Here is a 16,084-nt window from a genome sequence, read left to right on the forward strand (position 1 = left end):
ATCAGCTCAGTATCTCAAAATGCCTTGGTACAGCTAGGAAATCAGTTCAAAAAATGTAAACATGTTCTGCTGATGCACTCACTACAACTTCTGGAAAACCTTTACTTGCAAATTATCTTGCAACTGAATCTTACAACTCCTTTCCCTTCATTTTTGCAATTTTATTGAGCTAAAGTACCTGCAGACTGTAGAGACACATCCACATATACTAGCAACTGTACCACAAATTCTTTCATTTTTACCGCATGTGCACTTCCAGAAACTTGCTGGGAGACAACAGGCCATATAAATCAGACAGGAAGGTACAGAATTCTTGCACTAAATTTCCCCCATTTTCACAAAAGGAAGCTATCTGAAAAGCTGCTTAAAGAGTAAATCTAGTTCAGGCCTGAGTTGGGGAGTAGCGTCAGGCAACAACCCATGCCTATCAGGGGTGCAATCATCAGCCAGAAAAGCCCAAAGAGATAGGCTTTGCAGGTTCATTTTATTCTTCGGGGATCAGGATGAGCAGAATATTCCTCCATTCCCTAGGACCCCTCTAATCTACTTCACTCCCAACACCAACAATTATCTGACTATCAGGGCTGGATTACAGTGGGTCCTTGGGTGCAGACTTATTTCTCTGATATTCCAATCCTTGCATCAGGTCCTTACCTTTAAAAGCCAGGCCCTTGCTTCAGTCCTATCATTTGCAACCCGAAGAATGGTCATCAGTTTTACTGGCAGCTCTAGTTGCCAATCTGTAAACATGGAGGGCCCAATTTTAAACCTACTCATGCTTATAAAATTTAGAAAGATTCACAGTAAAAATGTGTGTCGTAACTTATTCCTGCTGATCCCACTGCATTTTTAACATGATCGTTTAAGTGAGTGGGCTCTTGCTTTAAAGAAGAAAATCAAGCTTTATGCCCTTGGTCGACTCTGAACTGCCCTCTGGGCAATTAGGGATAAGCAATAAATGCTGCCTAGTCAGGGACGTCTTCATGCTGTGAATGAATAAAGAATAAAGGAAAAGAGCTGAAAGCTGGCAAAAAGCAACTCATCACTTGTGAAACTTCCAAGGATTCTGTGGGAAGAGGGGAACATTATTTCGTCATATGTCATCTAAGTATAACAATGGACTCTACTCAATACAATGGAAAGTGGAATGATTAGTGTGGGTCTCAGATGGGAAAGGGGTCAGAGTGCAGCAAGTATTCCCTTTTGATATAATGTGTTGCTCACTCCATCAGTATGACACCTTTATCAGATTGGTGCACATGCTGTGAGCAGGGCCATGATAGAGCAGTTGATAGGACTGCTGAGGACATGACAGCTGTGTGGACCAATAAGAAGATGGGGAGCCCCCAATGTAGTCTGGACAGATTGGGCTGCACCATCCTGGCGTGCTCTGCTCTGCATAATTGGAGCAGGCAATGAGGCAATGTGCTAGGTACTGAGGAAGAGGGAGAATGGGAGTACAGTTCCAGTGAGGTGGACAAGGACATTGGGAAGAGAGAAGCTCTCATTGTGGATGACAAGGCTCAACTGCACAGGTCACAACAAGCCTGACTCATACTGGTTCCAGTAGTTAAGAGCTGGGTGCCGCAGGTCGTCATGGACTGTTGGATAGTCGTTGCTCATGATGCCATCATATGGTTGTGTGTACGCAACGGGGTGGACAAAATGTAGCCTCAATTCATTTTGGTTGCGTTCACTTTTGCTGGCTGTAAATAAAAGCTCATTTTTTGACTTATATGATTGTTTGCCTGTACGTGATGTTTCCCTACCGGATACCGACAAAACATGGGTCACCAGTGGGCACTGGGGACAGAGTAACAGTGATTTAAAGAGGGTGTTTACATGGTTATAGCAAAGAATGGGTAAACTGTGTGCTGTGGTAGGTAAACAGTGACTAGGGTGAGAGAATGGGGTTATATGTGTGAGGGAGTTTCACCCATGTCGGCTACATACCATAGGCAGTGTGGCTTTGTGCCATTACAGGTGAAGGACAGAACTTAGTTGGCAAGAGTTGCCCAGTTGTGCAGTGACCTTTTAAAAATGGCATGAATACAAGGAATGTTGGTCTTTTAGCAGACATCCACTGATTGACGAGTTGTTCCAGGAATAGTACATGGCAGGATAGGACTAGAATCAGGTAAGGGGGACACCACAGGGGCAGGGTAAGGAGTTACTGAGGTGATTTTGGTGTGATATGATGAGAAATCTTGCTAGACGTTACAGCGAAAATCTCTTTAAGACAAAAATCCACATAACTGGCACTTAGAGTCAGAGTCCCCACAGTGTGGAAGCAGGCCATTCAACCCGCTGAGTCCACACCAACACTCCAAAGAGCATTCCACCCACACCCGCCCTATACCCTATCCCCATAACCCTACATTTTTCACAGCTAATCTACCTAGCCTGCACATCCCCGGATACTGTGGGGAATTTAGCATGGCCAATCCACCTAACCTGTACATCTTTGGACCATGGGAGGAAACCGGAGCACCCAAAGGAAACTCACGCAGACATGGGGAAAACATGCAAACTCCTCACAGTCACCTGAGGTTGGAATTAAACCCAGGTCCCTAGCATTGTGAGGCAGCATTGCTAACCACTGAGCCCCCTTAGCAGAAACCAAATAAAATTTAGCCCTTAGGACTGTTTGCACTGAGGAGAATATAAAAATCTCCCAGAATTAGAGATCAAAATGACTAGGGTGAATGGGGAGTCAAAGAAAATTTGTATTAATGATAAGGTTGTACTGGAGAAATTTGAAAGGCTTAAATCTTAAGGATTTAATGCTTGATTGATCAGCTGGTGAGTGGGGAGGGGCCAGGAGGTGTGTGTGTTAATCAGCAGGTAGTTTCCTTTCCCATGTTTGTCCTCACACCAAGACATCATGGAGTCCAGAGTCAATGTTGAGGTGTCCCAGGGCAACGCCCTCCCGATTGTATACCGCTGTGCCACCACCTCTGAAGGTCTTTCTTCCTTCTGCACACACAACTACTGAAAAGGAAGCCCTATTAACCCTTGCAAACCACAACCCATGATCAAAGATGTCTCTCAACCCTGATTAATACATTCGTTGCATGATTCAATTTTTAACCGGCGAGGTGATGCATGAACTCTTCATGGTCAACCATGGATTGGCTAGGGAGTGCCCACCCAATTTCAGATTGGCCATTTCTTTTAAAGAAACCATCTACCGTTGGCATGGTCTCCCAGTTCATTCTTTCACATGTCAATCATTTTACAAGATCAACCCTCTAATAAGAGCTTGTTCCTCGAGCGTACTCATTCCATAAATCTCTATCAAAATAAGATGGTAGCAATAAAGCAACTTGTGTTTCTGCTTAGATCATGCAGTGTCACCTTCCCGTGATTAACTATCATTCCAAATGTCCCAAATGATCAAAATGGATGATTCATTACAGAGTCCAATTCAAAACATGCATATGACTATATATGGTTATATCCATACTTCTATTTTATATTTTATATTGTATATAACTAAATGATTTTGAAGCAAACTGGCTTTGAGTAAAAATTGTGCTCATTTCAAAAGCCTAAGTGTGTATTAGCCTGAGACATAAGAATAAAATCTTAAACCTTAGTCATTTGACAGATCAAAACTTTTTAACTAACTACAGTTAACTAGAAAATACCTTAATTCCTCTTTTGTGTATCCATGCTCATTTGATCAAGTCAAATTTTCAATTATTGAAAAATTACTCAATCCTATAATCCATAATTTGAAGCTGAAAATGGATTTGCATTTCATCCTTTACTAATCTGGTAACACCTAATTTATTCCTCATCTAATTAACACTACAAAGTCCAAATTTGCAAATTGGCATAAATGAAGGTGGTTGTGGCTGTTGGAGATCAGTCAGCTTATCTCAGCTCCAGGGCATCTCAGCAGGTGTTCCTCAAAGTAAAGTGTTTGACCCAAAAAATCTTCAGTTGCTTCATCAGTAACCTTCCTCAATATAAAGTCAGAATTGAAGATGTTGCCTGATGATTACACAATGTTCAGCACCATTCACAACTCCTCAAATATTGCAAAAGACCATATCCAAAGGCAACAAGACCTGACTAATATCTGGGTTTGAACTGAAAAGTAGCAAGTAACATTCATGCCACACAAATGCCAGGCAATGACCATCTGCAAAGAGATAATCTAGCACTCAATGGTATTACCATCACTGAATATACCACTGTCAGCATCCTGGGGATTACCAATGAATAGAAACTAAATTAGACCTGCCATATATATATGGTGGCATCAAGAACACATCTTAGGAATTTTAAGCAAGTAACTCACTTAACTCCTCAAAGCTTGACCATGATCTACAAAGAACAAGTAAGGAATGTCATGCAATACTCCCCACTTGCCATTTAGACAGACACATGAACAGGCAAGGAATAGAGGGATACAGATTATGTGCAGTCAGATGAGATTAGTTCAAAATGGCATCATGGGCAGCACAGACATGGTGAACTGAAGAACCTGTTCCTGTGCTGTACGGTTCTATGTTTCTATGTTCTATGTTCGCCAACATTGCCCATGTCCCATGAATTTGTTTTTATAAAATTGGCCAAAGACTAATTTCCATAATTATTCTTTACAAACTCTTTTTTTTTGATCTGTTCTAAAACACCAAGTACTACTCTCCTCTTTGGGCTCTCTATTCATCTATCATTTACTCCTTTCCCCTGGTCCCACCCTTTCTTCTGCATAAAAACCAATGTTTCTCCTAGCTACCATCAGTTCTGAAGAAGGGTCACTGGATCTGAAACGTTAACACTGCTTTCTCTCCTCAGATGCTGCCAGCCCTGCTGAGTTTTTCCAGCAATTTGTTTTTGTTTCTACACTCAAGTCTTCAGTTCCTTCCTTTCTTGTACCTAAGTTGTGTATATTCCCTGTTATAACGTAACACAAACTCCTGATACTTTGTTCTATTCCCTCTACTCTTGCTCATACTATATATATAGATCAGAATGGTGAGTGGCTTGGTGATATAACAGTGATGTAAATGTTTGAACCTCATTCTTCAGTGCCACATATTTTCATGTTAGTTACTCACTATGTATGTGATACATTCATCCAATCATAACTGCACAATCATATTGAAATCCCAATATCATGTTACTCTTTCTGAGCTTCATTTAATCTTCTGCAAAGATCAAAATAGCTCTATGTACATGAGGGACAAAGTTTTCACTTCCCTCCCCTTTATGATTCCAATACGCAGGATAATGGTCAATTGCTGTTCTGTCCTATTTAAAAAACCTTCAGACATAGACACAAACATTACAAAGAAAAGCGACTAGCAGCTTACTGATCTAATTTACACTTCCTGACTCTCACAAATCTCACCCATAATATTCACAATTTATTATGTTCTTGACCAATAATTCTTCTCCTACCCTCACTCACTCTTTCCCATACAACATACACATCCTATTATTATCCTAACTCATCCGTAAACATTGAAGAAACATTACTGTCTACTATAGCAACATTATACAAATATTGTTTCCCAGTCTTAAACATGAACTATTCCTTTAATAATCATGTTTTTCTTGGAGAATCATTCTTTTGCTTTTAGCTGTTTGGATCCAAGTTAATTCAAAACAGAGGCTAGGGTTCATTAGAATTCAACCAACTCTTAAAATCATAGAGATATACAGAATGGAAACAGACCCTTCAGTCCAACTTGTCTGTATTGACCAGATATCCTAAATTAATCTAGTCCCATTTGCCAGCATTTGACCCATATCCCTCTAAACCCTTCCTATTATTATACCCATCCAGATGCCTTTTAAATATTGTTATTGTACCAGTCTCCACCACTTCCTTTGGCCACTCAAACTTTACACGCACCACCTTCTGCATGAAAAAATTGCCCCTTCGATCCCTTTCCCCTCTCACCTTAAACCTATGCCTCTAGTTTTGGATACTCCCACCCGAGGGAAAAGACCAGCCTATCCATGCGCCTCATGAATTTATGAAACTCTATAAGGGCATCCCTCAGCCTCTGACGCTTGAGTGAAAATAGTCCCAGCCTATTCAACCTCTCCCTATAGCTTACACCCTCCAATCCTGGCAACATACTTGTAAATCTTTTCTGAATGCTTTCAAGTTTCACAACATCTCTCCCAGAGCAAGGAGACCAGAACTGAACGCAGTATTCCAAAAGTGGCCTAACCAATGTCCTGTACAGCCACAACTTGGCCTCCCAACTCCTGTATTCAATGCACTGATCAGTAAAGGCAAGCATACCAAACACCTTCTTCACTAAATAAAAAACTGAAAGAGCTGTGGATGCTGTAAATCAGGAACAAAAACAGAAGTTGCTGGAAAAGCTCAGCAGCTCTGGCAGCATCTGTGAAGAAGAAAACAGACTTAATGTTTCAGGACTGGTGACCCTTCCTCAGAACAGAAGGAAGGGTCTGAGGAAGGTTCACTGGACCTGAAACGTTAACTCTGTTTTTCTTCACAGATGCTGCCAGACCTGCTGAGCTTTTCCAGCAACTTCTGTTTTTGTACCTTCTTCACTATCCTGTCTACCTGCAACTCCACTTGCAAGGAACGATGAACCTATAATCCAAGGTCTCTCTGTTCAGCAACACTCCCCAGTCCTTGCCATTAAGTGTATAAATCCTGCCCTGATTTACCTTTCCAAAATGCAGCACCTCGCACTTATCTAAATTAAACTCCATCTGCCACTCCTCGGCCCATTGGCCCATCTGATCAAGATCCTGTTGTACTCTGAGGTAATCTTCACCATTCACTACACCTCCAATTTTAGTGTCATCTGCAAACTTACAAACCATACTTCCTACATTCACATCCAAATCATTTATATAAATGATGAAAATCAGCAGTTCAGCACCGATCCTTGTGGCACACCACTGGTCACAAGTCTCCAGACTGAAAAGCAACCTCCCACCACCTTCAAGCCAGTTCTGTATCTAAATGGTTAGTTCTCCCTGTATTCCTTGTGATCTAACCTTGCTAACCAGTCTACCATGAGGAACCTTGTCGAATGCCTTACTGAAGTCCATATAAATTACGTCTACCGCTCCGCCCTCATCAATCCTCTCCATTACTTGTTTGAACTACAACTTAAAAACATTAAGTCTCAAAAGATAATAGAATCAGTTTAAAATGGAAAATTTTCTTTTGGAAAAGCAGAACCTTCAGTCCATATTATCACAATACTATGATCAAGTTCTTTGCATCGTAAAGGTGTTTTGGGCTGACTTATTGTGCTGGGATTGTATAGTTTACCTGTTAAAAACAAACAAAATCCATTTGGCTCAAAACCAGATCAATTAGTTCAGCTGCAAAATTGGGTGGAGATAGTCAATTTGATCAAACAAAGGAAGCACATTGTTTGCTCTTCCTAAGCAAAGAAAACAATTATTGCTGGTTCAAAGTTTTAAAATTTCTACCTTCATAATTCCAGTTTTAAAATACTAAGCCTCAATTTATCTTCTTCATACCCCGCAACATAAGCTTAAAACAGAATTTGAGAGTTTTTTAATTCCACTTGACAGCATCCAGACTCAAAACTCATACAAATTCACACCCAAATTAAAATTCTCATATGTTTAACAAAACAAAATTTCAATTTGAGTAACAATTTTCGTCAAATTTGAACTCAAGTTGCTAATATTAAAACATTTATTCTGTTTAAATGACACCCTACTTAATCTGAAATTCCCTTGGAAATATATTAAAACTTACTATTGCAAAGTAAAATAGTAAACAAAAGGCAAATCTTCTCAGCTCATGAAAAACCTGGGCTATGGTGAGAAATTTGGGAGAATCACGCAAGAGGTCAAACAAGATCTTCTCAGCAATGGGAACAAGAGGTCACATTCTCCAGCTAAATTCCAAATGTCAAGTCAAGATTCTTGTGAGTGAGCAGTGAAATGCTTATCCATGAGGATTATTGTTTGTTATCACTCTCATTAACACCAGATCTGGCCTCATTAATTTGTAGGTTGCTTTTCCACCATATGCTTGCAAAAAAAAGTACATGCTGAGAATTCCCCAGATAGAAGAGCAGATACCTGGCAACTGCAGGTGCCACTTTCTCTTCTTGATCACCATCTTGGATTCCGAACATCAGTATCTTAGGTCACGCTCCATGGGCAGTGACCACATGCGTGCCACATCCACAGATACCGACATCTGACCCATGCCAGCCTCTCCACACCATCATGGCACATCTCCAATCCACTTATAGTACCTTCACCACTGTAATGTTCAAACTTAGTGTGCATTGGCAACATTATTGAAATGCTGCAGCAAGAATAGTTTGCACAAAGGTTCAGGCACCCAGCTCGTGAATTCGACCAGGCCACATCCCAGAACTGCCTTCTTAATCCCTTTGCACTCACTCACTTAGCACCTACCTGGATGCTTAAAACCTCGCATTGTCCTATTGTGTTTTGTCCACTTGGTGAGAGCTCAAATGTTCATAGAACTGCTGCATTCCCTTAGCACAGACACAAAGACAGGCAGCTTGTTGTGCTAGTCAGCAGCAAGGGGCAGACATGTTTCTATACACCACTTAGCTCCATCAATCTCACAGCTACACCATGTACCAGCAACTTACACTGCAAAGACACTGCATTGGCTCAAACAAACTGCTGTAACTCAAAGTCTAAGGCAAGTCGTCCTCACTGAAGTCAAGGGAGGCACCAGTCTGTCACGGGGTCCTGGAACAGTAACTGGAGGTCAGACGTTGACATTGGTCTAAGGGCTTCGGCACTGTCTGGTGTTGGGGCAGCCACAGTCAGGGATCCATATTTCTACAGTCAAAGCTATGGGTCATCATGAGCCATGAGTCCGAGCAACCAGTCCAGGGAGTCAACACAACAAAATTGGGGAGTTGTGCAGATATCAGTCCAGGGTCTGGAATCAAATCAAATCAAATCTCATCGTTCAGTGCTGCCTGTCTAAGTCATTTGGGGAGTGGGGAGAAGTGGTGGCATGGATTCTAAAAGTTAAGGTGGAGGCCAGTGCTGCAGTCGGCTGAGGAATGCAATCGTGGGGTTTGGAGTTAGAATGCTTGAGTGTAGGGAAGAATGACAACAATGAAGGGGGTCAATTTAGCTTGGAAGGGGAGGGTACACAGTAGGGCATGGAAGGGAAAGAAATCATGTGGGATTTGGGGTGGGCTAGGTGTGGAGTCATTGATGGTAAGCAGAAGCCTGGCTTCTGGTGGGGTAGGGGAGGGGGATGCAGACAGATCTTTCATGTTTACCCCAATACAGCTGGGGCTGGGGGATAGGGAAGTGGTGGTAGGGGGAGGGATGGGGAAAGAAAGTAAGATGATGAAGAATCGTATGGCCTGGTTAGTTATGGATTTGGGACCTGAGTAGCCTAAGGGGTTGACAGGGAGGTCAACCAGGATAGGTGTGTTTATTCTTGGGGGTTCACCTACATGGAAAGGTGTAGCCTGGAACTCACTGTCTGGGAGCAGTCAGTCAGTGTCGCCTTCCATCATCCTGTAAATCACAAGTATGCAATGGAAATGAAAATAGCTGTGACCATACCCAGAGTGAGGGTTCTGTGAGGGATGGGGCTGCAAGTCTGTGTGACATGAGACCCTTCAAAAAGGGTAACGCCAGTGGAGACACCACTATTCGCTGAAGGTGAAACACTCCTGCAGGCTCTGCATTGTGATATTTTCTAACCAACCTGTTCAGTAATAATATAACACACCTCTGGAACAGGTGGGACTTGAACCCAGGCCTCCAAGCTCAGAGGCAGGGATATGATCATACCGTGTCCAGTGTAACTCCTTACCCCAAACCCCACAATAGCAACGTGATGCAATAGCAATGCCTGTGCAACTGTGAAAATGGAGCCTGGTTTCTGAAGAGGTAGTAACCTGCAATTCGCCTGTACATTGTGCAGTAACTGCTTGTCTGACAGCTTGATCAATTGAAACATCATGTAGGGATCAGGATGGGTGACTTCAGTCCCTGCAATGCGCTATTTGTGACTAGACAGAGAATCACACATGCAGATGATAGTGAGAACAGAAAATCTGTTTACAAAAGTGGGAAATTATTTACAATAACCTGTCACCCATTCCACTTATGTGCCCTCAGAGTGTACTCTCTCTTTCTCTCCCATCAAATGCCAGGTTCTGCAGCTGAAGAGATGGTGTGGAGAGGGCCTATAGTCGAACCTCATTGGCATTGCAGGTCTCATCAGGCAACTCTGGGAGTGTTCTGTCTCGAAGGTCTAGATGTACTGAGTGTGTACATATCAGATGCAAGTCTACTGTCCTTGGCTTGAACTCTCACAGGGCTGAGAGGGCAGCATACTGGTTGGCAGTGGAAGGCTGGCAGCCTCTGGAGTGTCTTGACAGGAAACATCCAAGGGGTGTGTGTGGGGCTGCCACTTCTGCTGCCCCTTGTCAGAAAGGGGCACCAGGAGGGAACTCAAGGTTCCTGTCACTTTATTGAGCACCACTGGCTAGATTGATGGAGTGTAAGTCTATGCGTATATATGTAACACACTCTGAGACAGCCAGACTGGTCTCTATTGCCAGCCACCAGCCAATTCGTAGAGGCAGACAGATAGTCATTTGCCAGAGACAGCAGGGTCTAACCACATAGTCTGCAGGAATTCAGCCTGTCAGGTTGCCCAATGCGCTTGGCGAATCTGCCTGCTGCTCGTGTACCTTCCCGTGTACGTCGTACCAACTCCTGGCATCTTCTCCAGCCTGGGACTCAGCAGGTGCCTGGTCTCCGGCAGTTCTCAGGCTGCCAACGACCTTTGGATTTTCTTCCTCATCCGGTTGCAGAGACAGGGCAGTGAAGTGCCTGACTAATTTAGATAAAGTACCTACAGAGGGGTCAGTGTGTGCGAAGATAGTGGAGGGTGCAGGAGACAGCCTTGCTAATGTTTCCTCTGAGGTATCATGCTCAAAAAGATGGAGGAGGGTATCTCTTGCAGGTCAGTCATCTTAACCACAACCACTGTGGACATGCCACGCACTTGAACAACACCAAAGAGAGAATGTCACGACCAAGGAGTGGAAGTTTTGATATTTTAAGACTAAATGTACTAAATGTGGGGACAATAGGAAAATAATATTGCGCGGGATAATGCTCTTACCTGGTTGCTGAGACATAGATGTGTCTGTGTCTCCAAACGACAAGTTGTTTGTCTGTTTTTGCCAGACAGGGCCAACAGCCTCACTTTGGATGCGACGAGGAGGCCACAGTCAGACATTCCGCCACCCGTCCTGGTCTATTCAGCCCTGTTATGGGCTACTTACTCCTGGAATGAGGGCAAGACGCAGGGTTGGACGCATGTGCAAAAGAAGAGATAGAGTGAGAGCGAAGTAGCCGGGAGAAGATGGTGGCACTTACCATGATGGAGCAGAGAGGGTCATGGACCTGCTTGTGGTATTAGTGGACATTTTGCTGAACTGTTGAGACCACACTGAGCTGGGTGGTGACCACAGACCTGGCTGGCCGGTTCTCCTGGTGTGGCTTCTTCTACCAATCCTGAGAAAACAGAACTGCCCTTCCTCTGCACCATCCTATCCACCAGGACCTCCACATCCCTGTCCACAAGGCAGGACTGCAATTTGTCCTCATCTGCCAAGACCGGGAAGAGGTCTAGAACCAAGCTCTGAAATGCCAGCTCTTAACCAGATGGGCAACAGCACTTTACATATGACACCAGCTCCAGGAGATGACAATCTATTCGGGAATATCCAAGCAGTGGTGAGTACTTCTGTCTATGGCAAGCTGTAGAATCAGACGAGTGGGACACAATTGAGACAGACGGGATAGTTAATGAAATGCATTTGGTAAAAATGCACTGAAAAACTCATTAGGGCTTGGAGGGTAACCCTCCCTGAAACTCGATGAAAAGGACACTTATGAAAATATCCTAAGATTCCATGCAAAAACTTAAAGCAGAAAGGATCCACACATAATATTTATTACACACCCTATTTGGAAGTTCCCCACACTCAATCTGGGTAAATCTACAACCTTTTTACAGCCAATAAATAATTTTGATTGTAATTAATCATTCCTGTTTCTCTGAATATGTCACTCCCCAGGATTCCCCTCATAACAAAGTACAAAGTACAGTTAAATATAAAAAGTTAAGTCACTTTAAAGTAAGTGCCCCTTGTCCCATTCCCAACTGAAAATCCTTTCCAGGGAGTGCTGATATTTCTGACCACATTACACCCTAAACATGAGGGAACCCCGTCAATAGATTAAGTACTTTTCTGGGTATGGGCTATGAATGATTGGCACTGAAGAGCCGTTACCTTTTAACAGTGTTTGCAGTTGACCTCCGGGTAATGAAGTGATGACTACCATTCTCCTGTGTTGATTGCATCTGAACTCTACCTCAGAGCAACTTTGTGAGGTCTGTACCAGTCAGTCAATCAGCATCCTGCTCCCTCTGCCATTCTGACAGCCAGGTAATAGAAGCTACTTTTGCATGAACTGAACAGACAGTATATAATCTCCTGTCTTGTTTCTGAGCATTACAGATGACAATATTTTCTCCATTGGCCAAAACATCAAACTTATCCCCTTTTCTTTCTATTCATTCATGCAACAAAGGCATCACTGGCTAGGCTAGCATTTATGGAGCATCCCAGAAGGCAGTTAATAGGCTACCACATTACCGTGGGTCAGGAGTTGCACATAGGCCAGACCAGGCAAGGATGGCAGTTTCCTTCCCTAAAGGACACTAGTGAACCAGATAAGGTTTTCCTGACAATTGACAAATAGACTAATTTCTAGATTTTTATTGCATTCAAGTTCCACCATATGCCATTGTGGGATTTGAACTCAGGTCCCTCGCTTAACAGCCCAGTGACAATACCACTAGGCCATTGTCTCTCATTAGAGCACACAGCTATTGAATTTAACCAGGTTGGTCATTTGGAGGGTGCCATATCCCTAGCCCCGCGCTCATCCCTGGAATATCTGGACAACAAAGACACCTACATCAGACTGCTGCTTGTTGACTACAGCTCCGCCTTCAACACCATTATCCCTTCCAGACTGATCTCAAAACTGCGTGACCTTGGTCTTGGCTCCACCCTCTGCAGCTGGATCCTCAGCTTTCTGACCCACAGGGTAGGTAACTGCACTTCCTCCACAATAATACTCAACACTGCAGCCCCCCAAGGATGTGTCCTCAACCTCCTACTGTACTCCCTGTACACCTACGACTGTGTTGCCAAATTCTGAACGAATGCCTTCTACAAGTTTGCTGATGACACCACTGTAGTGGGATGATATCTAACAACGATGAGTCAAAATACAGAAGGGAAATAGAGCGCTTGGTGACGTGGTATTTTGAAAACAATCTGTCGCTCAACATCAGCAAAACTAAAGAACTGATCATCGACTTCAGAAAGAAAGGAGAAGAACACGCCTCCATCTAATCAACGGAACTGAGGTTGAGAGAGTGAAGAGCATCAAGTTCCTCAGAGTGACAATAACTGGTAACCTGTCCTGAACTTCCCACCTAACCGCGATAGTCAAGTAGGCACAACAGCGCCTCTTCTTCCTCAGACAGCTCAGGAAATTTGGCATGTCCATAAGGTCCCTCACCAACTTTTACAGATACACCATTGAAAGCATACTGTCTGGGTGCATAACGGCCTGGTATGGCAACTGCTCTGCCCAGGACTGTCAGAAGCTACAGAAGGTGGTGTGCACAGCCCAGACCATCACAGAAGCCAACCTTCCATCTGAAGAAGGGTCACCAGACCCGAAACATTAACTGTTTTTTCCTCCACAGATGTTGCCAGACCTGCTGAGCTTCTCCAGCAACTTTGTTTTTCTTCCATATATGGACTCTATTTACACAGTTTGCTGCCATGGAAAGGCAGCCAACATCATCAAAGACCCATCACACCCCTGTAATGACCTCCTACAACCTCTTCCATCAGGCAGAAGATACAGAAGCCTGAACACATGCACCAACAGATTCAGGAACAGCTTCTTTCCGGCTGTTATCAGGTTGTTGAATGAACTCCAGCCTCAAATAATGTAATCTGCAATGTAACCTGTATACCTCTCAGTCTTTTTGATCTTTGCTTGCTGTGATCTGCCTGTACCACTCGTAAACAAAGCTTTTCACAGTATTTCAGTACACGTGATAATAAATCAATCAATCAGGGGTGCTGGAGTCCTCACCTATTCTGATTTGGCTAATTAGGTGGACCTCATCTCCTGCTAATTTTCTTGCCTCTGGGGCACTGTACTCCCTTGTCATATCCCCTGACCTATTACAATTATAACGTTTGAAGAGAGTGCTAAAAGACTGGTTGCTGGTTCCACTGCAACATTCACATGTTTTATTGTTTTATTTCCCCATCGCTATCTTTCTAAAATTAAAGGCATTTGTTGGCTGTTCTATGATCTTCACCTCACTGTTATATTTGTTAGTAGGATATGATAATGTGTCCCTAAGGGAAGGAGTCACGCCTTTTAAATAAATATTCTTGAGTGTGTCTATATCCGTTGCTCTACTGAAATGTTTTCATGTTTCCTGAACTAATTTATAAATCACATACAGGCACTCAGTCAGGCTCAAGGATTTTCAACAGTTTGCTGTTCACAGTTGTTCAATCACACTGATAAATTCAACACATCCATTCCTTGCACATCCCATCCCCTTTTAAAAACTCTTCCAACTTAGCATCCAGGTTCAATGCAAACAGATGTATATTACTATCACTGATAAAACACAGGCTGACGAAAATAATCCTGATAATACATTTGCCCGCTGTAAAAATTTGATTGTGCACCAAAAGCCATCTTGTGGTATAATGGCTGCCCTGATCACATCCATTCTTGTTATATATTACACAAACTTATGGAAGGCCCCATTAGGGCATTTTAAAAGCATGAGCAACAAGTGAAACTGGCTATTTCACTTTGCTACTATACGATAGCAACACAGGTGGTGTTTAGCATTTACAGGAGGTTGCCATCAAGCCACAAAGATTTTATGCCAATCAATCACATATGTAATGTGGTACATGAATTTCAGTGCTGACATGAAGCCAGGTATGTAGGCTATACATCCGAAAGACGAGCAGAAACAGCATGTTTCTTCTGCTGTTTGCGGCAAGCAAAGTACAGATTGTAACTGACCAGTCTGCCCTTGTAAAACCCACCACATAGTGTTGAACATTAGATTCTGCAATTGGTGAGGTAACGGTGTTATTGCTAGTTTATTAATCCAGAAACTCAGCGAATATTCTGGGGACCCAGGTTCAAATCCAACCATAGCGGATGGTGAATTTGAATTCAATAAAAGTAATATCTGGAATTAAGAATCTACTGGTGATGATAAAACCATCGTTAATTATCGGAAAAACCTATCTGGCTCACTAATGTCCTTCAGGAAAAGAAATCTGCCATCCTCATTTGGTCTGGCCGATGTAAGACTCCAGACCCACAGCAATGTGGTTGACTCAAGCCACTCAGTTGTAAAAATTGTTACAAAGTCTCAACAAAGAAATGAAACTGGACAGAGCAGCTAGCATTGAACTAAGCACCAGAAAAAAAACAATGGCCCTGTCAAAATCCTTCTTACTAACATCTGGGGGTTAGCGCCAAAATTGGGAGAGCTGTCTCACAGACGAGTCGAGTAACAGCCTGACATGATAAGACACACAGAACCATACCTTATAAACAGTGTCCCCAGGCACCACCATGACCATCATCCCTGGATATGTCCTGTCCCACCACAGGACAGGCCCAGCAGAGGTGGCAGTGCAGTTATATGCACTCAGGAGGGAGTTGCCCTGGGATCCCTCAATATTGAATCCAGACCCCATGAAATCTCATGGTTTCAAGTTAAGTATGGGCAAGGAAATCTCCTGCTGATTACCACATGCTGTCCTCCTTTGGCTGATGACTCAGTGCTCCTCCAGCACTTGGAGAAAGGTGGCAAGGGTACAAAATGTACTCTTTCTTTTCCTTCTCTCAAGCTAACCTAGAGATCTTGAAAGCCATTTGCTGTTATCAGTTACCTGAGGCAAGGACGTAGTTTATTAGAGATAAC

Source organism: Rhincodon typus, chromosome 8 (genome assembly GCF_021869965.1).
Source record: "Rhincodon typus isolate 14 chromosome 8, sRhiTyp1.1, whole genome shotgun sequence".
NCBI classification, from domain to species: Eukaryota; Metazoa; Chordata; class Chondrichthyes; order Orectolobiformes; family Rhincodontidae; genus Rhincodon; species Rhincodon typus.